At 44.5% G+C, this 27,671-nt stretch overlaps 1 long non-coding RNA gene across 2 annotated transcripts in view; it reads left to right on the top strand.

The window, feature by feature from the left end:
• Positions 1-22,439: 22,439 nt before the first annotated feature.
• Positions 22,440-27,671, top strand: part of LOC131481883 (uncharacterized) — a 30,877-nt gene continuing 25,645 nt past the window's right edge. The window contains exon 1 of one of the 2 annotated variants that reach the window (XR_009246620.1): positions 22,440-22,579. This is a non-coding gene — a long non-coding RNA (uncharacterized LOC131481883). Of the gene's footprint in view, positions 22,580-26,346; positions 26,614-27,671 lie in introns of those variants that run through there. The other variant, XR_009246619.1, reaches the window with a different exon arrangement.

Raw genomic sequence — 27,671 nt, forward strand, 5'->3', positions numbered from 1 at the left:
CAGAAAATCTTTATCTCTGAATCTGCTTCTCTATAAATTTGCCGTTCTAATAAAATTGAATAATATGAGCTTGATGCTCAAGTCCTGCCCCTTACAGTGAACCCTACCCCTTCCTGACATATTGGGGTAAGGCGAAATTCCAGAAAAGGCAGAAGGAAAGGCAGGGTAGAAGCAGCACTCTTGCCCTCAGGTGCTCAGATGAGAGAACTGAATTTCTGACTTCTTCAGACATGCTTCGGTATAGGTCAAGACAACCAGAAGCCCTGAGCGGTTCGCAGAAACAGAAGAACAATAAATGTCCTTCGGGACCAGGGAGGAGAGCTTTCTCTGGTCCGAGAGCCTGGTTTCACCTCTGGACCCCCGCCCTCCCTCGCAATGACCATCAGGATTGCTCTGAAAACCCCTCACAGCAAACAAACAATCATACAAACTAAAAAAAAAAAAAAAAAAAAAACCTAAAATAAATAGACAAATAACAGAAAGTAGAGCTTGAAATTTGACAGGAAAGAGCTGGCATGGATTGGCTCATGCCTCGCTGGGTGGGACACAAAGATTAGTTACTCCTCACCATGGTGTTGAGGATTTTCCTGCACACACACCCCTAAAAAAATGTTCTGCACCTTAATTGTCGACAAATGTTTTGTTAGAGTTACAAGCCAGTCTAGATTATCCTAAAATCTGCCAAGAGCAGCAAAATTATACTTCAACACAACAAATGGCTAAATACTAAAATGAAATAGACACGAGACAGCTGAATGGTACCTTATAGCCATTTTAAGGTATATAGCAGCCGGGCCTGTATATAAACTAAAACTGAAATGTCAATGAGCTAATCATAGGTTGTGGTTAGGACTTGCTTTTTTTTTTTTTTTTTAACATACTGGTTCCTCAAAACCATGTCAATTCCATAATATTGCAAATTGCTTTTGATGTTATATTGGGACTCTTAATTGACTGGGATGAAATTCTACCAGCTCAAACTTCAGACCAGAAATGGTCTCCCCAAGAAACTGTTCAACCCATCTGGACAATAAGTAGCTGGACTCCATGCTTGGTATATGTTTGCAAGGAAAGAATCTTGATTGAATTTGAACTGTAATACTGCATCAAGGTGGAGGAATCCACCAGGGGGGAGGGGAGTGGGGGGGTGGGGGGATTCCCAGAGCCTATGAAACTGTCACATAATGCAAAATAATTTATAAAAAAAAAAAAAAGAAAACACCAAGTAAGTCAAATGGGCATGGGGAGAACAAGCAATCTTTAATAAAAGAATAATGGGGGAGATATTGGGAACCCATCTTGTATACCCACACTGGGTACAAAAGAAAACTCGCATGTCTAATTTTCCCATAGGCTAATTTATGCAGGGATTCCTGCTGTTTAGTGCAAACATAATACATGCTTAAATAAAACCGTGCATGGACTGAAGCTTAGCAACCTGCCCATAGATAATTTTACTTCACAGGCTACAAACCATCATAAAGCTGAAGTTGACAACACCGCAAGCAGACATCAGAGCCCTTCAAGATAACTGATCATTATCTCATGACCCCAACCAATAGATGAAGCCACACTCTGGTGTCTAGTGGATCAGAACAGGTACAGATGTCTTGGCAGAGCACCACACCCAGCTTGTCTGAGTGCCCTACAACGTAGTACAGCTGCGGATCACCTCAAAAAGGGGTGGGGAAATGAGACAATGAGAACAACTTACGATGAGATTTGTTTCAAGTGGTTGGAACAAAATAAAGTTACTACTAGTCAAAAACCAGTCATTAATCCTAAAAAGAAACTTCAATGGGAGAGAGCAGAACACACCAAATCCCATTATCTCTGGCTCCCCACAGAATGGTGACTAATCAAAGCAAGAAACAGAACAACTCACATTTTCGATGAGATGGGTGTTAGCATAGAGGTCACTGAAGATATTGTGCAGGCGACAGTCTGTAATTTTGGCTTCCCAGATAAGCCCATTCACCTGCTTCTTGATTTCATGTGTCCTAGATATGGTCTTCTGGAAAATTCCTGGAGAAACTGCAGGAGCTGTTTCAAAGGCAAGCACACACTGCATCACTTGTTAGACACCTGTTGCCCCTCACAATAGGAAAGGATCTGCTTTGTCTGCTGGATGCTACTCCGGAGGACGCCAAGATCTAGTGGTACTGGATGATACCAGTATAGGGACAGTAGATTTTGGCCATGAGTTCCTGAAGGACTCTCACAGTGTTACATGATGGGCATGCTACAGAATCCCTACTACCATTTATAAATGCTCTCCATAGGACGCTTTAAGTCACCAACCTGAAATTCCTGGCTCCCACCAGCCCTGTTCCCCCACTTGGTACCTGAAGTTTGCTGCCCATGCCAAATTATCCTTGTCATGCAGGGCATCAAAGCTCATCTCCCCCTAGCAAACCATCCACTTGCCTCCATCCCATGCCTGTGTCCAGTGGCAATAACCACAGTTGGACGCTCCTGCAGATCTGTAACATTGATTAGAGCCACCTCACACAGCATCTGACTCCTGTGCCTTTTCGGCTCTGTGGCATCAAAGACAGAAGTGGAACTGAACCTGGGGGCAAGCGCAGCCTGAACCCAGCCTGCCTGGTCCCAGTGAGGCCCCTCCGTCCTGGCATGGCACCTCCAGCCCTATTCCAGACCTTCAAAACCAGCATGGTGCTTGTTCACTTTTATTATATGCGCCACACAGCTCACGTGGGTTTCTGCGGGGCAGATCCATCCACTTGGACCCAGGGACTATAGTGCTCTAAAAACTGAGTCCTAGTGTCCAAGCTGTTCATGGGCATGATGCTGGCATGGGACTCCAGCACACAGAAAACCAGGGCATTCCTGCTGCTGGATTGTCCTGTGCAGGGAAAGATCATGGCCACGTGGGCCAAGCATATCTGGCCACAGTGCAGTTTCTCCTGCTAGCTAAAGCCCCTCAGCCCCAGCATCACCCACCCACCTGAGCCCAAATCCTCCAGCCCCAGCCTGGCTCCTCAACTTGTGCCATCCTGACCATACATCTCACCTGGGAGTTCCATGCGGCTGTACAGTCAACCCAGAGTCAGGGACTACAATGCTTATGAAATGGAAACCCTGCAGCCAAGCTGGTAAATGGATGAGGCACTTGTACCCTGGTTACCCTGGTGCTCCTGTTCAACAGCTGTCCTGTGAGGGAAAACCCGAGGGCACCTGGATCCAGCCTGTCTAGCCCCAGTGCAGTCCTTCCGCCCAAGCCCAGATGCTCCACCCCAGCCGGGCCCCCTCCACTTTTATCACCTGGGGTTCTGTTTGTCTGCATAGTCCTTTTGGGCCCAAGGTCCTTCGAACAAGCTCATCCTGGGGTGTGACTCTGGTGCCTGGGGCCTCAGCATCCATTACCCCATTGCATACAGAACACCTGGCATGCTCTTCATGCTCAGCAGGACATCCTGTTCAAGGAAAGACATGGTCATCTAAGCATTCCATGTCCAACCCCAATGAGCCCTGCCACCCAATCCCAGCCCCTCTGAACTGGTCAGGCCATCCACCAACCCAGGACCCTCCAGTGCAGCGTACCACCACCACGTGGGCCCAGGTCCTCCACACCAGCAGGGCCCCTGTCCCAGCCAGGAACCATCCACCACAGACCGGCAATCTCCACCCTGGCCACGAGCCCTCCACCACAGTCTGGTGACTCGCTGTCCTGGACAGTAGTCCTCCAACCCAGCTGCAAGCCCTCTATCCAAGAAAGGAGCCCTCCAACCCAGGTAGGTAACCCTCCATCCCAGCCAGGTGACCCTCTGCCTCTGCTGGCAGCCCTAGACCCCAACCGTGAGCCCTCCATCCCAACCCAGTGATCCTGCGCTCCAGCCCAGTGACCCTCCACCCTGGCCGCGAGCCCTCCACCCCAGGCAGGAGCCCTCTGCCCCAGCCTGGTGACACTCTGTCCCACCTAGGGCCCTCCCCCCCCCCCGGGCCGATGACCCTCTGCCGAGCTCGGGCCCTAAGCACTACCCCTGCCCGGTAACACTCCACCCTGTCCTGGTGACCCTCCACCCCAACCCGGGGCCTCACATTAACTATTGTGCCTCTGGTTTACCTGGGCTTCTGCATGACCGCTCACCTTGGAGTCCTGGCGTCGACTGATCTGTGAGAGCGACCCTGACGCCAGCGTGACCCCAGCGTGTGCGTGACCCCGTCGTCAACGTGGGAACGTCACCTCCGTGACCCCAGCGTGCTCAGCAAATGGCCAAATTCCAGTTTGGCCAGAAGGGGAGAAAAGACGTACGCTAAACCGTAAGTGAATGACAGAGGATCTTAGTCTCTGTCTATCTAAATTTCTAACAAAAACAAAATCTTATAGAAAAAGAGGTAATCCAGATCCACGGCACTGGCCTGGGGCCGCTCCGAAGGCCCTGCCGCCTGGAAGGGTAGGAGACACTCGGGTGGGCGCCCTGCCGCTTGGACTGCTAGGGGGTGGGAGTGCCTTCCCTGGCCTTGGTCGGGGGCGCCTTCCCCGGCTGTGATCAGGCGACACTCAGAAGAGTAGGGGTCGGGGCACCTTCCATGGTCCGTTTCGGGGAGGCCCCAGGGCGGGCACCAGACTCCTGGAAGGGTAGGGGTAGGGCGCCTTTTCCAGCCTGGGTTGGGATGGCTCCAGAGGGATCCAGGCTGCCTGGAAGGACAGGGGGTGGAGGCACATTCCGGGGCCCGTTTCAGGGTCCCCTAGGGTGGGCCCAGGCCACCTGGAAGGATAGAGGGTCGGGTGCCTTTTTAGCCCAGGGCAGGGGTAGGGGTTCAAGGGGCGCCTTTTCTGGCCTGGGGCAGCATCTGCTCCAGTGGGTCCCAGGCCCCCTGGAAGGGTTGGGGTGAGGTCATGTTTCCCTGCTGGGTCAGGGTGCCTTCCCCTGGCAGGGTCACGTGGACCCCTAGGGCAGTCCCCCAGACTTCTTGAAAGGTTGGGGATAGGGAACCTTCCATAGCCCTAGTTGGGGTAGGGGATTGGGTGCCTTTCTGGGGCCAGGTCTGGGGGCCTCTTGCACGGGCCTCTGGCCATCTGGAAGGGTAGAGGGTGGGGCCAATAAATCTAATCCTTCCATGTACCAGGATCCGATAGGGGAGGAAGTTCAAGTCCCGGCTGTTTCACTTCAGACCCAGCTCTCTACTTGGCCTGGGAAAGCAGTAGAGGAAGGCCCAAAGCCTTGGGACGCTGCACCCATGTGGGAGACCCAGAAGAAGCTCCTGGGTTTGGATGGACTCAGCTGGGACCATTCTGTCCATTTAAAGAGTGAACCAGCAAATGTAAACTCTCTCTCTGTCTCTCATTCTCTCTGTAAATCTGCTTTTCCAATAAAAAATATTAAAAATGATTTTATCGATTAACAAAGGGAGGGACAAGGGGAGAAGGGGTGTGCAAAGGCAAGAGACCAGGGCAAGGAATGAGATATTCACATATATGTGTATATGAATATAGGTGTGTATGTATGTCTGTATTTTAAAGGTATATATTTATGTATTTATATGTGTGAATAGGCATTGTGAGTTTTTACTTGTGTATTCGTGTGTTTAGATATGGGCAAGGGGTGTGGTTGTGTGAGGGGGTGTGGGTATAGAGGGCACATGGGGAGACTGCAGAAGAGGGTGGAAGAAGGGGGAAAGAGGGAGATGAGGAAGGTAGACAAGGGGAGACGGGGTGGGGAAAGACAGGGAACCAGGGCAAGGAATGGGGTATTCATGTATATGTACATGTGTGAATGTAAGCATGTATATGTATATATTATAAAGATATATATTTATGTAATTGTGCATGAATAGAGCCATGGAAAGGGGTGTAGGTCTGTGAGGGGGCATGGGTAAAGAGGGAGACTTAGGGGCACAGGGAGAGGAGGGAGGAGGAAGTTGGAGAGAGAGATATTGGGAAAAGAGAGTGTCAAGGGTAAATGGGTGTGAGGAAAGAGAACCAGGGCAAGAAATGGGGGTGTGTATATGTATGTGTGCTTAAGTATATATACAGGTGCTTATAAAGGCTTATTTGTAATTATATATATATATGTTTATGAGTATGTATGTTTTTACATAAGTATATATGTATTTCTGTATGAATGTGTTTGGTATATGTACACATATGTGTATACATGTATACCTATATATGTATTTACATATGTATTCACATGCATTTGGTTAATGATTATATATATATTTATATGGGTATATGTGTTTATGTGTAGCTATTTATGCAATCAATAAATAATTACAAGTGTGAACTCATGCATTCATGTATATATGTATATATGTATATTATTTTTGTGTGTATGATGTATTTACATGTGTTTACATGAGTATGTATGAATATAGGTGTGTATTTGTACTTAGTTATATATTTGTACTTAGTTATATATTTATGTGTGATGTGTGTTTATGTATTTATTGAAACACAACAGAGTGAGGCAGAGTGTATACAAGTTCTTCCATCTTCTGGTTCTCTCTCTGCAAGTGGCTGCCACGGGCCATACTGAGCCACGCTGAAGCCAGGATGCCAGATCTCTTTGTGGGTCTCCCTCGTGGGTGGCAGAAACCTGAGGATTTGGGCCATCTCCTGCCTCCATGGCTCCCACGTGTGGGGGTGGCTGACGGGAACTGGGTGCTGGGATGTGGCAGAGCTCAGCAGCATCTACTGTGCCACCACACCAATAGTAGGGGGTACCTGTGTCAGGCACCGAAACTCAAAATAAAGCCAGAGACTTGGCCCCTTCTACACATTACGGAACTCTTCCTTCACGGTCCCTGGGCAAGCAAAGAGGAACAACCCTCATCATTGCTGGCCACCCTGGGAACAACTCAGCACAGCAATGGCCAGGCCTGCCTCAGGTGAGGCTGCAGCCTATGGCACTTGAGTGCACTCCTTGGTTTCTGGAATTTTCCAGGGCAGTCTCCTCTATTATTCCTTCTGGAAGTTTTGATTGCATGAACTTCCATTTCTGACAGAATGTTCTTTCTGCAGGAGACTTGGAGACAGAACTGCTGGATATTCTTGTATCCCTGGGTAAGTAGAGGCCTAAACTGGGGCCAAAGGGTATGTGGGGACAGTAACAAGGAAGGGGTTACATGTGTCAGGGGAAGGCAGGGAGAGGAGGGAGAAGAGAAAAGAAAGAAAGAGAGAGGTGAGTAAGAGGGAAGAAATGAGGGTGGGGAGAAATGGGGATATTAGAGGAGAGAGAGTGTGGGAGTGTTGGGGGGAGAGGAAGAATGAGACAGAGAGGGAAGGACTTTCCTGACAGTGTTTGCTGTCATTGAGCCAGAGGTGCCCTTGGAGATTACAGTGAGAAGAAGTGGCCAGCTCCTCTCCTCTAAGTGTACTGAGGTACACCCGGGGTCAGGAACAGGCAGCCATGGCTGAATTAATGCACATGTAATCTGGTGAATTTTCAGGCTCATCACACATGGTGTAAGTGCTATGATGCAAGAAAAAGCAGAAACCTAGAGAAACCCAAGATCCATCTTATGCCCTGTTCCAGTCATGGCTTTGGCAGTATGACGTCTCATAGTAAGTCATGTTTTCTTTCTTTCTTTTAAAACTTAATTTAAAGAAAATATTAGAGAAAATGGAGTGGAGTAAAGAGTGTGCCTGCATTCCCTGGTGGACACCATCCAAGTGGGCACCATAGCTTAGCCTGGGGTTTTTCCTGAAGCCAGGGATCAAGGGCTTCATTTGGTATTTCTGTGTGGTTACAGAGCCACAAGCATGTGGGCCATCGTCTGCTGTCTGAAGGTTGGATTGGACATAGAGCAGCCAGGAATGCAGAAGGGTTCATATATGATGCCAGAATCCCAGGCAGTGGCTTAATCTGCAAAGGCACAACACTGATCCCAGTATTCTTGTGCCTACTCTTTGATTTTACCTGAGTGCAAACATAAGATAAGTGTGTCTGACTTTTGTGGGTCAGCATTATCTTTATGAAAGTCACTGCATTCTTTTCTGTATTCATAGCTGGTTCATTCCTTCCCACTGTGAGGTGTTCAGTGGTTTCTTCTATTATGGACACAGTTTACATAGCTGTGCCAAATGCAGATCCTCAGTGAAAGTTTGTGCACCAGAACACTGACTGCAGCATCCTGTTTCTCTCTCTCTCTCTCATACACACATACACACACTGGAGGGATGTGGCATTGGCTGCGCATGCTCGGTTTTTATTTCTGCCTTCCAATGTATGGGTGCTGCTGCACTTTCCAGCCAGCAGTGCATGAATTCTGCTCACTCCCTGTCCACAGCACCTGGCCCTGACTCTCCTTGGTTTTATTTTGAGTCATTGAATCTTGTAATGTAACTTCATCAGGTTCCTTCTTTTGCATGGCTAACTAGGGTATTGTCTTCGGTTTTGTCAAACCTATGTGTGTTTGCTTGTCACCATGTACGTATGCTAGCTATAGGTGTTTCTTTTTTCAAATCTGCATTTGGGTTATTTGTACAAGTCTTTCAAATTTTCTTTTCTTTTGTCATCTACATGTATATTAGGTTAGTTTTTCGTAGTTGAATTAACTGCCATTTTATTGCTTTCTGAATTCAGATATGAACCCTGTTTTTTTGATTTCCAAGCTCTGGGAGGTTTTTCCAGTAATTTCTGTTGCTGGTTTCTACTTTCATTGTATTTCGTTAGAGAATATAGTATGTGATTTTAGTTTTTCTTTAGTTCCTTAGTTTGTTTTCTCCAATATGTGGTCTAAGTTAGGGTAAATGGTTCATATGAACTTGAAATGGTTGTGTGTTCTGCTGCTGTTGACTTGGGCCTTCCTAAGTGTCAATTAGGTCATTTCTGGAAGGAGTGGTTGAGTTGTTCAATGTTTTTGCTAAATCTATGCCCATTCATATTATTATTTGTTGTTGAATGAGAAATATTAAAACCTGCCTGCAATTTTAAATGAGTATATTTCTTCCTCTTTTCTCTTAGTTTTTGTATCTTGTATGTCAGAGATCTGTTGTCAGGAGCAAGCATGTGCTTCATTCAAGGTGTTTCCTTCATGGTGAATTTGCCCTTGCTTTGTTGTGTAAATTTCAGCTATAATTCTAGTGGTTTTCTTTGCTCTGCAAGCTGCTTTTTCAGAAGTGAGTACAGACACTGGAATGTTGTTTCAAAAGATTTGGGGCTGAGTCTTTTTCTCTTAGCCCAGCTACAGTGTTAATTTGTCTCCTTTTCTTTTGTGATTCCTCTCTGTGGGAGTGGCCTTGCTGTGACGTTTAGCATATCATTCCTTTACTCTGAAATTCCTTACATTTTGTTTCTGTACATGACATTGTGCTGTGGGAGAATGGAGATAATTCTACAAACTCTTTCCCAGAGAGGATTGTTTTTTATTTCCTTTCTTTCTCCTCCAATTGTCCTACTTCAGAATCCCCAAAACAGTGGAGAGAAGTAATGGGCACTCAAATGCTTGTCTAGGAAGAAAGTTTTCAGCAATTTCATTTATATGTGATGTTAGCTCTGCATAAGTTTTTTCAAGGAAGATTGATACAAAGCTGTGGTTTATCTTCCATTCTTATTTTGTTGAGTGATTGTGTACTGTTTCTTTTTTTTAGTATTGCAGAGAACAATAAATTTAATTTTTAAAAATATTTCTTTATTTTATTGGAAAGGCAGATGTACAGACAGGAGGAGGGACCTTCTGTCCCATGATTCACTCCCCAAGTGGCTGCAACGGCTGGTGCTGCGCCAATCTGAAGCCGGAAGCCAGGAACTTCTTTCCAGATCTCCCATGCCAGTGCAGGGTCCCAAATATTTAGGCCATCCTCCACTGCTTTCCCAGGCCACAAGCAGGGAGCTTGATGAGAAGTGGAGCTGCCGGCATTAGAACCGGTGTCCATATGAGATCCTGGCGCATTCAAAGCGAGGATCTTAACCGTTACACTATTGTTCTGGGCCCTGGTAAGTTTAATTTTTATCATTGTGATTACAAAGTTCTTCTGTGTTGTGGCATGATTTTTAAAACAAATTTTGAAAAATCTTATACAAAAGGCATTAGGCTTTGTCAGGTAGCTTTCCAATCAATGGAGATGGTTTCCAGGTTTATAATTTTTTCTTCTATGTGATTGATTACCTGGATTGATTTTTGTGCTCTTTAATCTTTGCATTCCTGGAGGAACTCTGAGTGGTTCACCACATGTACACATTGTATTATGCTGCTGTGTTATATTTGGCAAAGCCTGTTTAGCGATTTGGTACATATACATAAATGTTATTTTTAACATTTTTTTAAATTTTGTTTTTACTATTGTTTACATAACCAAGAGGGATGTATGCCCATTGGGGTGGCTGGTAATGTTGAGGAGGGTCAGGTATGGAGGAAGGTAAGTGAGACAAATGTTTGAAAAGCATTTTTTTCCCTCTTGTGTCTGCAAGACATGAGGGGGCAGGACTGCTCTGTGTAGTCAAACTGCATCAGCACCCAGGGTTAGGAGATGCATTAGACACCCTAATGAGGAGAAGTATGTTCTGAGAATGTTACTTGAGAGATTTCAGTAGTTGTGAGAAATTGTTGGTTTCCTTGCTCTAGGGTTGAGAAAATCTTTCCAATGTCTGTTGGTTGACCATGTTCAGTTTAGTGCATCCACAGACCCAGGAACCTCCTGCAAAGCTTGGCCAGGAGAACTGACCAACCTGTTCAGCTTTCCTTCGACTGACAGGGCAGTCAGCATCCCCTGCTGGCCTAGATGAACTGGCTGTCATGTACCCCATGTGCATCTGGGCATGCTGCCCACTGCTTAGTCATCAGCAACTGAGGAGGCCCAGTCCCAACAAATGAGCTTAAAGGTCAGGCAAAACATCCTGTAATTTTTTTTCCTGTGGCTGGGTGCTTTTTTTCCTGTGCTTTGGGTGGTCTCACACTTGACCCTCATGTGAGCTAGCAGAAGCGGAGTCAGGTTCAGTTTGTCACCTGCACCAGCCCATGAAAATACCAGTGGATGTAGCTTCCTGGTCAGTTCTGGCCCAGCTCAGACAGCCCAACACAGAGCTGGTCCTAACACATACCAGCGGGTGCCACAACTAGACAGGGTGACTCCCAGGAACCCCCACAGGCCTGCCTCCAGCCCTGCTTTTTGTGCATGGCAGGCTCTGCTATGGGCCAGGCTAGCCCAGCCCACATCCCATCCAGCTCTCGTGTATCCCCATGTGTGTCATGGCTTAGCTCAGCCTGCCTGCTTCCAGGCCTAACCCTAACCTATGCCAATGCCTTGTGCAACCTGCACTGCTCCCAGTCCTGTTCTTGTGCTCACCAGTGGTAGTTATAGCCTGACACCGCAGTGCTCACAGTTCTCCTGGCTGGCATGCTCCTAGTCCCAGGTCTACGACTCCCAGGGGTACTGCAGTCTAGCCTGGCAGGACTCACACTCAGTTCTGGCACTTGTCAGCTGGTGTTGTGGCCTAGTTGGCAAGAAATACATCCATTCTGGCTCTTGTAAGCATCAGTGGGTGCTGATGCCCAGCCCAATTTGGTCTGCCTCCAGACCCAGTCCTCACACATGCCAGTGTGTGCTGCAGCCTTGCTCAGCTAGGTCCAAACACAGTCCCAGCTCTCATACTTGCCAGTGGAATTACAGCCCTGCAGGGTAGTCCCCATAGTTCCCCTACCAAACTTGTTCCCAGTGCCCGGGTCTTACATGTGCTGGAAGGTGCTTCAACCCAGACTGGCATGACTTGCCCACAGTCTCAGGTCTTGCTGATGGGTATTGGGCAACTTAGCCTAGTTGGGCATGACCAATATCCTATTCTGACTCTCTTGTGTATCAGTGGGTGCTATGATCTGGTCCAGCCCAGCCTGTCCCCAGACCCAGGCACATGTATGCCAATGGGAGCAGCAGTTGTCCTGGCTTTAACTGCCCCTATTCCTGGCTCTTATGTTTCTCATGGGAGCTGTGGCCTAGTAGGAGAATTATCCGATTTCTGAAGTAGGCCTGCTCCCAGCCCTGAATCCCTGACATAACTACAAGCACAGTGGCCCAATCATTGGAAGACACAGAATGTGGCATTACTTTATTTTGACATTTTCTTTGATTATACATGATTAACACACATTAGTGACATTTCATGCATGTTTGGAAAATGAATGCTGATGTCTTTTAACCATTCCTCACACATACTAAACTGTTATTAATGTGTTTCTCTTTGATTCAATAATTTATCGAAGTTGGCCTACATTCTCCTTATTCTGTGATTGAAACAGAATGAAATCTCCCCTTTTCAAGATATATATTAACTTGAGGGGAATATTTTAGATAAAATTCTTTTTTAAATTATTTGTGTTTTTGGTTGTAAAGATGGAGGCAGGGACCAGGATGTTGCTGATGAAGGCAGAACTTTGACATGTTTGTGCAAGTGAGAACCTTGACATAATGTGTGTGTAAGTGATTAAAGGAAGCCCATTACCTCAGTTTGAAAGTCCCCCTGGAATAATAATTTATCCATGTTCACTTATACATCTACTGATTTAGTATTTTGCATGAAAGATGGCTTATATCAGAGAGAACATATGGTATTTGTTTTTTGGGGATTGACTTGTTTCATTGAGCATATGTTCTTTAGTTGTGACTATTTTGTTGCAAAAGGTAGAGGTTCATTCATTTTCATGTCTGAGTAGTATTCCATAGAGTAGATTTACCACTGGTTTTGTTTTTTGTTTTTGTTTTTTTTTTTTTTTAATCTGTTCCTCTTTTAATAGACATGTTTACGCAATTGTACATTATGTTACTACAGTACAAACAGGGTTACAGGCCACATTCCCATATGCAGATTTCATTTCCTTGAATATATTCCCAGGAGTGGGATAGCTGGGTCATATGTAGATGATTTTCAGTTGTCTTAGTAGTCTCCATACTGATTTCCATAGTGGTTGCACTAGCCTACACTCACACCAACTGTGGAGTAGGATAGGTTTCATCCATCCCACCTCCATTCCAGCAGGTGTTTGTAGTAGATTCTGTAATGTAGGCCAGTCTTTCTGGAGTTAGATTGAACTCAGTATAGTTTTTATATATATTTCCCTAAAAGTTAGGTATCCTGAGTCTTTTTTTTTCAAGTCTGTCAGGCAATTTTGTTTGTTCTTTTGAAAAATGTCTGCTCAAATCCTTTGTCCATTTTTTTTTTCCCAGAGGATTATTTTCTGTCATTGAGTTTCTGAAGCTCCTGGGTATTAGCTCATATCTGTTGTGCAAGATTTGCTCCTATTCTATCAGTTGCTACTTCACTTTGTTGATCATTTCCTTTTGGTGAGAACAGCTTTGATCACCATGCAAATAGCCAGTGTGTTCTGAGGATGCTGGGATAAGAGAGTGAGTGTCTGTTAGCCTGGGGCCTGCAGGTAGATGGTGATTGCTTAGTTTGGTCAGGGCCTAAGGTTCTTAGAGCATCTTGTGCTGCTTGTCCCAGGCCACTGGAGGGGAGCTGGATCAGAGGTGGAGTGGCTGGGATTCAAACCCGCATTCCTATGAGATCTTGGCATTGCAGGTTGTGGCTACCCTCTGGCCACCCTCTCATACCCATGCATTGTGCAGCCATGGTATTCCTTTTCAATTTTTTGGAACCACTTTAATTTTTTTTGAAAGATTTTTTTTTACTTTTTTTTTTAATTATTATACATTATGTGACAGTTTCATAGGCTCTGGGAATCCCCCCACCCCTCCCCTCCCCTCCCCCCTGGTGGATTCCTCCACCTTGGTGCAGTATTACAGTTCAAATTCAATCAAGATTCTTTCCTTGCAAACATATACCAAACATAGAGTCCAGCTACTTATTGTCCAGATGGGTTGAACAGTTTCTTGGGGAGACCGTTTCTGGTTCAAAGTTAGAGCTGGTAGAATTTCATCCCAGTCAATTAAGAGTCCCAATATAACATTAACAGCAATTTGTAACATTATGGAATTGACATGGTTTTGCATAACCAGTATGTTAAAAAAAAAACAAAAAACAAGTTCTTAACCACAACCTATGATTTGCTCATTGACATTTCAATTTTAGTTTGTATACAGGATCAGCTGCTATATACCTTAAAATGGCTATAAGGTACCATTCAGCTGTCTCGTGTCTATTTCATTTTAGTATTTAGCCATTTGTTGTGTTGAAGTATAATTTTACTGATCTTGGCAGATTTTAGGATAATCTAGACTGGCTTGTAACTCTAACAAGACATTTGTCAACAATTAAGGTGCAGAACATTTTTTTTTGGGGGGGGTGTGCAGGAAAGTCCCCAACACCATGGTGAAGAGTGACTAATCTTCGTGTCCCACCCAGCGAGGCATGAGCAAATCCATGCCAACTCTTTCCTGTCAGATTCCAAGCTCTACTTTTTGTTGTTTGTCTATTTATTTTAGGTTTTTTTAGTTTGTATGATTATTTGTTTGCTATGAGGGGTTTTCAGAGCGATCCTCATGGTCATTGCGAGGGAGTGCGGGGGTCCAGAGGTGGAGCCAGGCTCGGACCAGAGAAAGCTCTCTTCCCTGGTCCCGAAGGACGTTTATTGTTCTTCTGTTTCTGCGGACCGCTCAGGGCTTCTGGTTGTCTTTCCGATGACGTTGGTTTCTGTACGGTAGTGTTTGGACTTCTTCCATCCCCAGCGGAAGCTCCGGTTGGGGGTGGGTGACCTCAGAGTACTCGGCCTCCGAGGGCAGAAAGATTTATTTTTATTTGTAGGATTTTACAAAGAGGGAAGAGACAGAAATTTTCTACATGCTGCTCACTCCCCAAGGTAAAAACAGGTGAAGATGAACAAACACAAAGCCAGGAGCCAGGAGTTTCATCTTGGTACCACCCATCGGTACAAGGGCTCAAGGAACCCATGACATCACCGCTGCTTTTTCCAGACCACAAGTAGGGAGCGTAATAGAAAGTAGAGCAGCTGAGACATGACCTGGCACCTATTTGTGATGCCAGTACCACAGGCAGACAATTAGCATGTTTTTACCACTGAGCCAGTCTTTTCCTTTCCTTTTTCCTTTTCCTTTATAAATGATTTGTTTCCTTGAAAGTTTTACTGAGAGAGAGAAATTTTCTGGTTTTTTAGTGTGTCACCCAAATGCATGCAACGGCTGAATCCAAAGTTGGCTGATCCAAAGTTGGGAGCCAGGAGTTTATTCCAAGTCTCCTTTGTGGGTGTGGAGACCCAAGGAATTGAGTCATCCTGCACTGCTTCTTAGGCTGTGATCAAGGAGTTGGATCAAAAGTAGAGCAGCCAAGACTAGAAATGGTGCATAAATGGGACACCCGTGCTGTGGGCAGATGATTATATGCTTTGCTACCATATCAACTCAGCCACGGATTGTTTTCTTTCTTTCTTTCTTTCTTTCTTTCTTTCTTTCTTTCTTTCTTTCTTTCTTTCTTTCTTTCTTTCTTTCTTTCTTCCTTCCTTCCTTCCTTCCTTCCTTCCTTCCTTCCTTCCTTCCTTCCTTCCTTCCCTTCTTTCTTTTTTGATATTTATTTATTCTTTCTTGAAAAGTGTGCTATACAGAGAGGAGGAGAGACAGAAAGGATGATCATCAATACCTTGAATCACTCCTAGAGTGAATGCAACAGCCAGTATTGAGATGATCTGAAGCCAGGAACTTCTGTGTCTCCCACTCGGTGCAGGGTCTCAACGCTTTGGGCAGTCCTTGACCGCACTCCCATGCTACAGGCAGGGAGCTGGATGGGAAGTGGGTCCTTGGGGATTAGAACCAGTGCCCATAATGGGATCCCAGTGCATGCAAGGAAAGGACTTTAGCCGCTAGGCTACTGCATTGCACCCCATGGATTTTTTGAGATGTGCCAAACTCAGTTGCTGATACATTGCCTTCCAGAGAGATCCTTTCTTACAAGTCTTTACTGGCTTCAGAACGTGCTCTCCAGGGTTGTGCTGTTCTCTAGGAGAAGTGCACCTGCCATGCTTGGAGAGGAGGGATGACCCCCATTCCTGCCCAGGCCTCACCTGGGATGGAATAGTCTCAGTATTGAATGGAGGCTCCACAGCCCCTGTGCTAGATGAAAACCCTGCCCCGACCCTGGTGATCAGTAACCTAGTTGCACAAGCCGCCCTGCCTGAGGGCACTTTCTTCTCTAATGGGGCAGGTAATGGAGCCCAGAGCAGTCAGGGAGCTGGCACGCCTGACTTCTAGAAGTGACCATTTAGCTTTTCTACACCTGCTGCGTGATTTTGTTAAAGTTTCATGTTTTTCTGGAATGCGTTCAGGAAATGTGATGGAATATATTATCTCCATATCAAAGCTTTTCTTATATGGAGCCATTGGAAATCATGTGTGGGTCCTAGCAGGCAGGATCAGGTTTGTGTTCTCTCTAGGATTATTCTTATCAGCTGAGAATATATTGGACCCAGTACGGTAGTCTAGTGGCTAAAATCTTCATCTTGCATGTGTCTGAATCCCATGTGGGCACCTCTTGGTGTCCCAGCTGCTCTGCATCACTTCCAAGTCCCTGTTAGTGGTCTGGGAAAATACTCGAGGATGGTCCAAAGCCTTGGTACCCTGTAGCTGTGTGGGAAGCCCAGAAGAAGCTTTAGGTTCCTATCGTTGGATTAGCTCAGCTCCAGGCTTTTCAGACACTTGGAGAGTGATCCAGCAGAGTGAAGATCTTTCTGTCTTTCCATATCTATGTAAAATATTCCTTTCCATGGCCAGTGTGATAGCCTAGTGTCTTAAGTCTTCATCTTGCACATGCCAGGATCCCACATTGGTGTCAGTTCTAACCCTGAGATCCCACCCCTCATCCAGATCCCTGTTTGGAGTCTGGGGAATCAGTGCAGGATGACCCAAAGCCCAGGACCCTGCATGTTAGTGGGAGAACTGGAAGAAGCTCCTGGCTCCTGGCTTTGGATCAGTGCAGTCTGGACCTTGCGGACATTTGGGAAGTGATTCAATGGACAGAAAAATCTCCCTTTGTCTCCATCTCTCTGTTATCTGAGTTTCAAACAAAAACAAATAAATCTTTAAAAAATGTCTTTCCCATAAGAAGAAATAAACAGATGACAACAGATTATACAGAGAATTTATTTGAAATTAGAGTTGTGCAGCTGTATATGCATATATGTGCTTACCTATGTATTTATGCATGTGTTTATTCATGTAGGCATTGCCTAGGTGTGCATATATGTATGCAAGTGTTTCTAAAGGTATAGATATATATGTATTTGTGTGTGTGTACGCATATATGTACATGCTGATGCGTGTCTTCATTAGGACTAGGGAAGGAGGGAAGGAAATTGAGTTCCCACATCTCCTGCTTCTCTCCCCCAAATGGCTGCCCTGGCTCGCTGTAAGCCAACCACAGTCAGGGGCCTGGAACCCCATGGGGTCTCCCCTGTGGGCAGCAGCAGAGTCCCAAGTCCTTGGGCCAAGTGCTGCTGCCTCTGTGGCTGCCAAGCACCAAGCAGCCTGACAGGAGATGGAACTGGGAGAGGGAGGTGGTGTGCTGCAGCCTGGGCATGCGCTGGAGATGGCACCTGCGCTGTGCTCTGAGACCCAGATGAGCGCCATGTTGGGCCCAGCACAGTGTGTGGTGCCTGCGCAGGCGTGAGCACCGGATCTGTTGCTCTGAACTTGGGCCGGCTGGGAGGAATCACCCAGGACACCGCGGGCTGAACCTGGGAAGCAGCAGTGTGGCCAGGGTCAGCACGGAGCAGGTGAGTCTGTGTGAGAGGGGCCCGGGGAGGCTCCCACAGCTTCTGGGGCTTGGCCTGGTGGAGAGGCCCAGGTCTGCTTCCTGTGGTCTGAGCCCAGGACTGTGCTCAGGGCCTCCCAGAAGTGCCTGTGTGTAGGAGGCTCTGAGGGAGCGGCTGGAGGCCTTGGTGTGCCTGGGCCTGCAGGAGCCTGAGTTGGGCCTGGCTTGGAGGACAGACTGGGTATGGGGTGCGTGGCTAGAGGAGACATGGGGAACAGGGAGAGGAGGGAGAAAGAATGGGGAGAGAGGGAGATGGAGAAGGTGGAGACAAGGGGAGATGGAGTGAGGAAAGGCAGGGGACCAGGACAAGGAATGGGATATAGCCATACATGTGTGTTTGATTGTAGGTATATATATATGCATATGTATGTAGTATAGAGTTGTATATTTGTGAAATTATGTATGAATGTAGGCATATATGAATTTATGTGAGTATATATGTGTATTTGTGTATTGTTGCATTTAAGTTATGGGATAGGATAAGGCTATGTAAGATGTTGCAGGGATAGGGAGAGGGAGTAGGGAGAGAGAGACAAGGGGAAAAGGGCGGTGTGGAAAGGCAGGTAACCAGGGGAAGGAATGGATTATTAGTGTATATGTATGTATGTAAGTAGTGTCTAGTGTATATGTATGTGTGTGAATGTAGGTGTATATGTGTGTGTGTGTAAATTATAAAGATATGTATGTATGCACTTGTGTATGAATGTAGGCATATGTGAGTTTGTATAGATATGTATATATGTGTGTCTTCATGTCTTTTGGTAGGGGAAAGTGGGATGGACAAGGGGGCGCAGGATTGGAGTGGACAAGGGGCACAGGCAGAGAGGGAAGGAGAAAGGTAGAGATGGTGATGGGGAAGGTAGAGACAAGGGGTTAGGAATGGGGTATTTGTGTATATGTCTGTGTGCTTCTGTATAGATGCACATACTTAAAAATGCATAGGTAGCTTAAATGGTATATGTGTACTTATATATATATATGTGTGTTTGTGAATTTAGATATGTATGTTTTTTCAAAGGTATACAATTATGTATATACTTAGGTAAGCATGTGTTTAGGCATGTGCAAGTGGGAAAGAGAAATGGGGAAGGGGAGAGAAACAAGAGAGAATGGGGTTGGGGACTGGGACAGGTAGGGAACCAGTACAAGGAATGGGGTATCTGTGCATATGTGTGTGTGTGAATATGAGTGTATGTGTATGTATGTATGTATGTATGTGTATATATATGTATGGATATCGTAAAGGTATAGATTTTATTATTTATGTCTGTAAGCATTATGTATATATGCATGTATATATGATATCGTGAGGGTGTATATTATATAAGAATGTAGGCATTATGGCTTTATTGAGTTTTGAATTCACAAGTGGACTCTATTGTGTGAATTCCCAGTGCTGGGAGGTTTGCCCAGTTCCTGGTGTTACTGAAGTTTCTGCTTTCATTACAGTTAGGTATGGAAGATAGTTTGTGTGATTTTAAATCACTTCAGTTGATCAGTTGGTTTCATGATCCAGGGAGTGGTCTGTGTTGGTGAATGGTTCTTTTGTACTTGAAATGAACGTGTGTTCTGCTGTTGTTGAATTAGGTCCAGTTACTGGGTTGAACGGCTGAATTCTTCAGTGTCTTTGCCAATTTTATGTCTGTTAGTGTTATTCTTGGTTGTTGGGTGAGAAGTATTAAAGACTCCTTTGCAATTATAAATCTATGGATTCCTTCTTCTGTTCTCTCTCTCTCGTATATGTATATCTATGTATGTATAGGTTTTCTGTCTTATATATAGGGGATCTGTGTATTCAGGGTTTTACTCTTCATGGTGAATTTTCCCTTTCTTTGTTGTGTAAAGTTTATCTCTTATTCTAGCAGTTTTATTTGCTCTGCAATTTACATTTTCTGATATGAATGTAGTCACTTGGTTGTTGTTTCAAAATATTTTGCTTGCCGTGTTTTTTTTTTTTTCTAATTTACCTACACCATTCGATTTGAAGTGATTTTCATGGAGAGCTCTAATTGTAGCATATATTGTTTTGAAATAACATCTGTGTTTTTGTGGTGTTTTCCAACAGTTCTCATTAATTTTCAGTTTAATCTACACTGACCATTTTGTTATCTGGCTGTGTGATAGAAACTCACCTAATACGCATCAAGACTCATGAGCACTAGGGTGGTATTATGCATTTAGCAGAAAGACAGATATAGCTCATTTCTCAGGCGCCATAGAGATTACACTTTTTTTTTATCTGTTTTCAATTTTTTATCGAATTTCACAAACTTCATCAGGTGTGTGCATCTCTGGTTGGCTTACAGTGGTTATGAGTTTCTTTTTGTCAGCATTCAGATAGCCAGTGTGTTCTGAGGATGCTGGGCTGACAGATTGGGCACATGTCAGCCTGGGGCATGTGGGTGGATGGGGATTGCTTAGTTTGATCAGGGTGTGAGGTACTTCATAGATAGCTCAAAGCGAGGTCTAGCATTGAGATATTTACTGTAGAGGAGAGAACTGAATTCTGAGTCTTGAGATTCATGTTGCTGAGGGTGAAGAAGCATTTGTGCCTCTAAGTTAATGTAATGAGTTGTTTTAAGTCAGGATTGGCAGTAGTTCAGAGACAGAGGAAATGGTTGCTAAGCAAGAAAGACTGTGGCTTGAGTCAGTCTCCGTCAGAGGCATTAGGATTTGGGACTCAGTTTCAGTTTTGCTGTGTTCTAGTTTCATTTCTCCATTCCACACTGACTTCATTGTTCTAAGTCACTTTAACATTTTTTAGTATGCCATGTTGATTATGCACTGAGGGTTTGACAGCATCTTCTTGGGATGCTTTTTACTTAACTTTTGTCAGGGATTCTGTAAGTTTATCCCAGGATTATTAAAATCAGGACTTTATCAAATTCTGACAAAATGTATAAATTTTATCCCTTTGCTCCACATGCTGATGTCGCAGTTGCCACATGTTGCCAGGATAAGCACTGAAACCCAATAAGAAAATGTAATAGTAGTAGGTTTTATGTCCAGCCTCAACATGTCTTGAGGAGATTGTGGTGTATACCAGGCACATACTATGTTGTTTTCTTTCTTCATTTCTCATGTTCCAAGATTGTTGCTGCTATTATTGCAACTTCTATCCTAGGAGGATGTGTTTTTTTTTTAATAGATTATTTATTTGAAAGTTTCATGTGTAGAAATAAAGACACACATACACACACAAACATGCACACACGCGCACACCAGTTCCATCTGCTGAATCACTTCCAGATGGCCACAATGGAGAGGGATTATTCAGGCTGATGCTGAGATCCAGGAGCTTCTTGCAGGTGTCTCAAAAATTGTGGCAGGGGCACCCACCTTTGGGTCATCTCTTGTTACCTCTGAAGGCCCTGGCGGGGAGCTGGATCAGAAGTGGAAGCTGCTGCCATGAGACCAGCACGTTTATGAGATCTCATCATCACAGGTTGTCTTCACTCACTGTGTCACAGTGAAAACGCTTCAAATAAACTTTTTTGCCTGCAGGAACAGTATCTTCACAGGTTTCCTTAATCTCACAGCATTTTTATTGCAGTGGTGTGTGTGTTTGCACGATTCAGATTCTTGTTTTAGAGCTGTAAGGTAGTTGTTTATCCCTAGAGTGCCATCCTAGCAGGCGTGGTTTGGACCATTGTCCCTTCAGGGGATGCCTTGTGTGTCCTGTTCTGAGTCAAGGATGCTTGATGGCGATGAGATCTGAGCAGTCTAGTTATCCACTTCAGGATCTGGGGTTTTGTTGAGCATTTTGAATATGTGAGGTTTTGTTTTTGCAGATAGTGGCAGTTTTAGCCATTAATTCTAAAATGTTGTGTTCACGTTTCCATTCATTTTTTTCTTTCTCTTCTGGAACTTTATTAACATTGTGGTAGCCATTTTGTGATTGTCCCGTATGTATCATAGACTTGTAATATTTCCCATCTCATTTCTCCATATTGTTCAGTTTTTACTTTAGTGTGTCGTCTTGTGTTCCTGTACTAAATATTTATAGATCCATTCATTTTTTTCCCCTGAAAGGCAGATGTCACAGAGAGTAGGAGAGACAGGGTGATCTTCCATCTGCTGGTTCACTGCGCATAGGGCCATGTTGGGCAGATCACAGCCAATTTGAACCTGGGTGCCAGTAGTTTCCTCCAGGTGTTTCATAAGATTCTAGCAGGGTCTCAGGGACTTGGGCCATGCTCCATCACTTTCCCAGGCCATAACAGAATGCTGGATCAGAAGTGGAACATCTATGTTACAAACCAGTGCCACTAATGCATGCCATGAGCAAAGGGACCCAGGATTAGATGGAGGTGCCATTGTGGCACCCTGGGTTCATGGATTCGTTGCTACATACCTCTATTCTGCTGTCTACAAGATCTGTGAGGTGTGTACTTTACATATTCATTCTATGTATGTGGTTATTGATTCATTCTTGTGTTTTACATGAAAGACAGATCAACAGAGGAGGAGAGAGGTCTAAAATTGTTCCACTCTGCATTTGGCCACAATGGCTGTGGCTGAGACACTCTGAAGCCAAGAAGCAGAAGCTTTCTCTGGATCTCCCTTGTGGTTTTCGAGGTTGAAGGGTTTGACCGTGCTCCGCTGCTCTGTCCAGGAACTGGATCCAACGTGAAGCAATTGAGACATGAACTGCCACCCATATGTGACACTGGCACCACTGGCCGAGACCTCTCCAAGAGCAGCCGCTTGATCAACTGCTATAATCTCTTTGCTACACCTCTCTGGAGCCGTGGATGTCATCCAGCTCTCAGTGTGTGCAAGCTGGGCAGCAACCAGCTGCAGCCCCTGGCTGGTGGTTTCCTTGAGTTGAGCGTGGGACTCAGGGCTGCAGAAGCATCTGAAGCTACAGATCTCCAGATGCAGGATGGAGACCCTTCTTGGTGAGTGATGATGTCTCTTCTCATTTCCTGTTGAGATTTTTTTGTTCTACTGGTCTTGCTATGCCTTTCTATATAGTGTATTTTGCCTTTCCTCAGCAGCTGATTATTGTTGTTGTGTGTGAGGTTACGCTGTTGGAGAAAGGAGTTAATTCTACCTCTTTCCAAGAATGGTTGCTTTTGATTTCATTTTTTTCACCTCCAGATTCCCTGCTTGAAAACTCGTAAAACAATGGAAAGAAGAGCACTGAATTGCTTGTCGTATACCTGGCCTAGGAGGAAAAAAATTAACTTATTTTGTTTATGTATAATATTAGTTGTATTGAGATCTTTTAAGGAGAGATTGATGTGATGAGGTGATTTTTCTTCCATTCTTACCTTCTTTTTTTTTTTTTAATATCACAGAGGACTCGTGTTTTCATCATCATTATGAAGTTGTTCTCTGGGTTGTGGTTTGAAGCAAATTATCTTATTTCACTATTTGAATGGCCTTGACTTTTCTCAGATACCTTTGCTGTCGGTGGAGATTTGCAGGTTTATAAATTTTTATTGTGTTAATATGATTTATCACACTGGTTGATTTTTTTCCATGCCATCCTTGCATTCCTGGAGTAATTCTGATGTATTCACCAAATGTACACACTTTTTATGCTTTTGTATTTTGCAACGTGTTGACAATTTGGCAAATATTCACAAGTGATGCTTTCATATAATAACTTTATAATCCCATTGCTTTTTCTCTGCCTGTTTTTCCTTGGAATGGTTTGTGACTCCAGTTTTATTGATGTTCTAAACATTAGTAAGTTTTAAGGAATGAAGCCATCTGGTTTTAAACATGTCTTCATGGAGTTTTGGTTTCTTACTAATTCTGTCTCTTTGTGAGGTACAGTTATGTTCATGTAGTCTTTCACTGGACTGAGATTTAGCAAATTTGTCTTTCTTGGGTGCATTTATGTTACCTCTATTGCCTAAAATCTTGAAATGTTGGACCATGATGGCATCAGTGCTCATGATTCCCTCCTTTCTTTCTCTGTTTTTAGTTATTTATTGTTGGGTATGGCTGGCAGAAATTTCCTTTCTTTGATTCTGATCTAATTTTAAAAGTGTTTTCTCATTTTTGCTTGTTTACTCTTGAGAATAATTTCTCAGTTTCACTGATTGATTGTCCATTTTAGACATGAATGAATTTCTGTAGTGGTTTATCCATTCTGTTTCACTTCAGTTCAATTCTTTCTGTTTCCTCCTTGTTCTTGCTTTACTATTTGCACTTATGGTATTTCAGGAAAGCATGTAGGTTATTGCTTTTGAGCTCTGTATTTTGTAGACACTCACGGTGGTACAAGTCCTTGTTGCTGTCCTGCAGTGAGGGACTTTTGAAGACTAAGGGTCACATAGGCATAAGGAAAGAGGGTCTGCAAAATGATGTGATTTCTATGCTTGCAAGCCAGGGAGTCAGTCAGTGGACAACTTGTGTTTTAGCTGGCTACTGATATACAGCTTATGCTGAAAAGAAAAAGCAAAAATAAAACAAACAAAACTAAAATAAACAAAACAAAACAAAACAAAAAACCCGCACCACCACTCTTGTGATGCATTAGTTTATTAGGTGCCGACACTCATTTGTTCCCATTTCAGCTCTTCAGGATTTTCTCCTGAGTTCTTTGAAGGTTTCTCAGAAGCTTTCAGCTGGTTATGTTTTGATTTTTCCTGTGACTTTTTACTATTACTGTTGTTGTTTTGCAGTGTGCTTGCCTAGTCTCTGAGGTTTCCTATCCGTCCTTCATTGATTTCTCCCACATATTGCAGTAGTGTTATAGTCCATCATAAAGAGTTACAGCTCTACAGGTTCAGGGTCAGTGTGCTACACCCCTGGGATGTCCCCTCATCACCCCTCTACAATTACCTCCATGTCCCTAACCAGAGCCATGACTCTCATATTGACTGGTTTTTCAACAGCCACCAAGGACAAGCTCTCCATCCATAAGTCTGTAGTAGCCAGCAAGGCAGAAAGTGGACAGGTGGTCCAGTAGGTAACAGAATACAATCAAACTCGTCATGTGTTCGTGAGTGAGGAGAGTTGCGGTTGCTTCATAGTGGTGGTTCCAGAAAGCTGTGTTGACAAGTTGGCATTTGACTGAGACGTGAACGACTTTGTTGTTGAGACATGGTCAGGTATTTTGTGAGTCTGTTTTTATTGAATCCACCTTTTAGCATGGTACCCAGTTGAACAGAGAACAGGGTCTTGTAGCTCGTTTGTGACTAGGTAGGTATGAGTCAAGCCCTTGTTCCCATTTCACCACACCAGAGTCTGTATACAAAGGGGTTTGAACAGCTACCATTTCTGGATAGTCCTGCAATGATGAGAAGAGAAAGAGAATAAAGGAATTGTTTTACCTTTTTATTCTTAATGTGATGTTTTATTTTAATCAGAATAACTTCCAGTGTTCAAGGCTGTTATACCGGTAGAGAGATAGTCGATTGGTTCGGGGAATCTCACCTGTGCTCTCCTTTGTCCAAAGGAGCAGATCTACTTAGGAGAAAGGAGTACGTGGCACAGTGTCTTTGTCAATTTTCTTTTATTTAAATGTTGTATGAGTAGTGGTTTTCCTGTATATCCCAATTCAGTGAAATATAATGCCTAGTTACTATAATGTCAATCAAAATCTTATTATGCAAAAGAAATAAAAGGAGAAGATTGCAATGAGAAAGAATGGATATCATGCTATTGTTAGGATTGTCTCTGGAAATCACAATGAAGTGTTTAAAAATTAACTTTAGAAATTAAAATGGCCTGGTGCGACACCAGGTGGCTAATTCCTCACCTTGCATATGGGCACCAGTACATGTCCCTGCTGCTCTGTGTTTCATCCAGCTTCCTGTCTGTGGCCTGTGAAAGCAGTAGGGGGCTGCACAAAGCCTTGGAATCCTGCACCGACCTGCATGGGAGACCTGGAAGCAGCTCTTTTCTCCTGGCCTTGGATCGACTCAGCTCCAGTAGTTGTGGCCACTTGGGAAGTGAACCATTGGACAGAAAATCTTTCTCTCTGTGTCTTCTTTCTCTAAATCAGCCTTTCAACTAAAAGCAAATGAATATTAACTTTTGTTAAATCAGCAGAACATGCAGGATTTGGGGGAAAAGAGAAAGAGAGAGAGAGAGAGAGAGAGAGAGAGAGAGAGAGAGAGAATGACAACAGCTGAGGTGATAAAAATGCATGCAGCAGTTACCCAGCTCCACACTGACAGTTGCATGGATGTAAAGCTTGTACCTGGGATGAACCAGAGTATGGCTCATAGGGTGTGGTGTCACAACCCTGGTTTCATGGTCCAACTCCAATGTTAGCAAGTCAGAAACCTTCAGCAAGTAACCTGACCTTCCACAGTCTCAGCGCCTAACAGAAAGTGATTGCTAGGAAAATATACCAAATGTACAATGCTACTCTAAAGTTTGTAGAAGCTGTGTGTTTGGCCTAATAGATAAAAAGCCCATTTTCCATTCTGGATTCCTGGTTCAATAGCCACATCCACTCCTGACTGGCGCTTTCTGCTAATGTAAATGCTGGGAGGCAGTGGTGATGGATCGACCTGGTATTTGGGTTTCTGCCACTCATGTGGAAGACTTGGGCTGAGTTCCTGGCTTTGGCCTTGACCAAACCCCAGTTGGTGAAGCATTTGGGAGAGCAGTATATGGGAAGGTATGCTGTCTCTTTGTTTTCAGGAGAAAAAAAATGACAAAACAAAATGAAACAAGTCTGTGAAATTATGCCCAACAAGCACCACCACCAAGGTGTTGTATTCTGTACCTTGCTGAAAACTCACTAAAGGTTTGGCTCAGAAGAAAGTCTTATGTTTTCCATTGTGTGGGGGCAGTTGCCCTACGACTCTAGTTTTTGTTTTTCAAGGTTAACCTCATATAGACTACTAACTAGCTGCTAATGAGTAGAAGTCATTTCTGCCAAGTCAGAATCAGGAGGCAGCAAAGCATTCACTGCCATCCATGACAAAAGCACCTGCTGTAGTTACTGTTGAGCAATGACAAGGTGGGTGACCACTCCATGCTTCTCCTAAAGAGATACTTAGATGAGAAATTTCATATTTTTATTGAAAATTCAAATATCAGACAGGAAGAGTCAGAGAGGAAGATCTTCCATCCATTGATTCACTCCCCAGGTGGCTATAAATGGCTAGAGCTGAGCCGAACCAAAGCCAGGATCCCAGATCCTCTTCCAGTTCTCTCACATGGTACAGGGTCCCAAGGCTTTGGGTCATCCTTGATTGCTTTCCCAGGCCACAATCAGTGAGCTGCATGGGAAGCATGGCGGCCAGGATTAGAACCAGCACCCATATGGGATCCTGATGCGTGCAAGGTGAGGACTTCAGTGATTAGACTACCATGCAAGGTCCTAGGTGGAAATTGTTTAGAAATGTTTTCTGCTTATTTGAAAACCACAGAGAGACAAAGAGACAGAGAATAATCTTCCATCTACTGGCTCACTCCCCAAATGCCCAAAGTGCCCAGGGCCAGTCCTGGCCAAAGGCAGAGGTTCAAAACATAGTCCACATCTCCCCATGTTTTGCAGGGAGCAGTCTCTTGAGCCTCCACCTGCTGCCTCCCAGCATGCACATCAGCAGGGAGCTGGAATGGAGACCAGAGACTGGACCCAAACCCAGGGATTCTGCTGCAGAATGTGGCCTCCCAGGTGGTGTTATCCAACACCCACACCCTATTTGTTGGTGTTTATGATACACCTCTCTTTATTTTCTTTGTTTTAACCTATTTTTATCTAATGAAACTCAGACACCAAACATGATGAAGGAGTTCTGTCATTTCTGCGATTTTTAAAGACATTTATTTTTATCATAAAAGCAGATTTGCTGAGAAAGGAAAAAAAGATCTTCCATCCCCTGGTTCTGTCCCTAAATGACTGCAGTGGCCAAGCAGATGCAAAGCCAGGATCCAGGAACTTCTTCCTGTTTTCCAATGGAGGTGCAGGGTTCCAATGCTTTGGGCTCTCCTCTACTGCTTTCCCAGGGCTCAAGCAGGGAGCTGGCTGGGAAATAGAGCATCCAGGACATGAACTGGCACACATATGACATC

The sequence above is a fragment of the Ochotona princeps genome, chromosome 1 (assembly GCF_030435755.1).
Source record: "Ochotona princeps isolate mOchPri1 chromosome 1, mOchPri1.hap1, whole genome shotgun sequence".
NCBI classification, from domain to species: Eukaryota; Metazoa; Chordata; class Mammalia; order Lagomorpha; family Ochotonidae; genus Ochotona; species Ochotona princeps.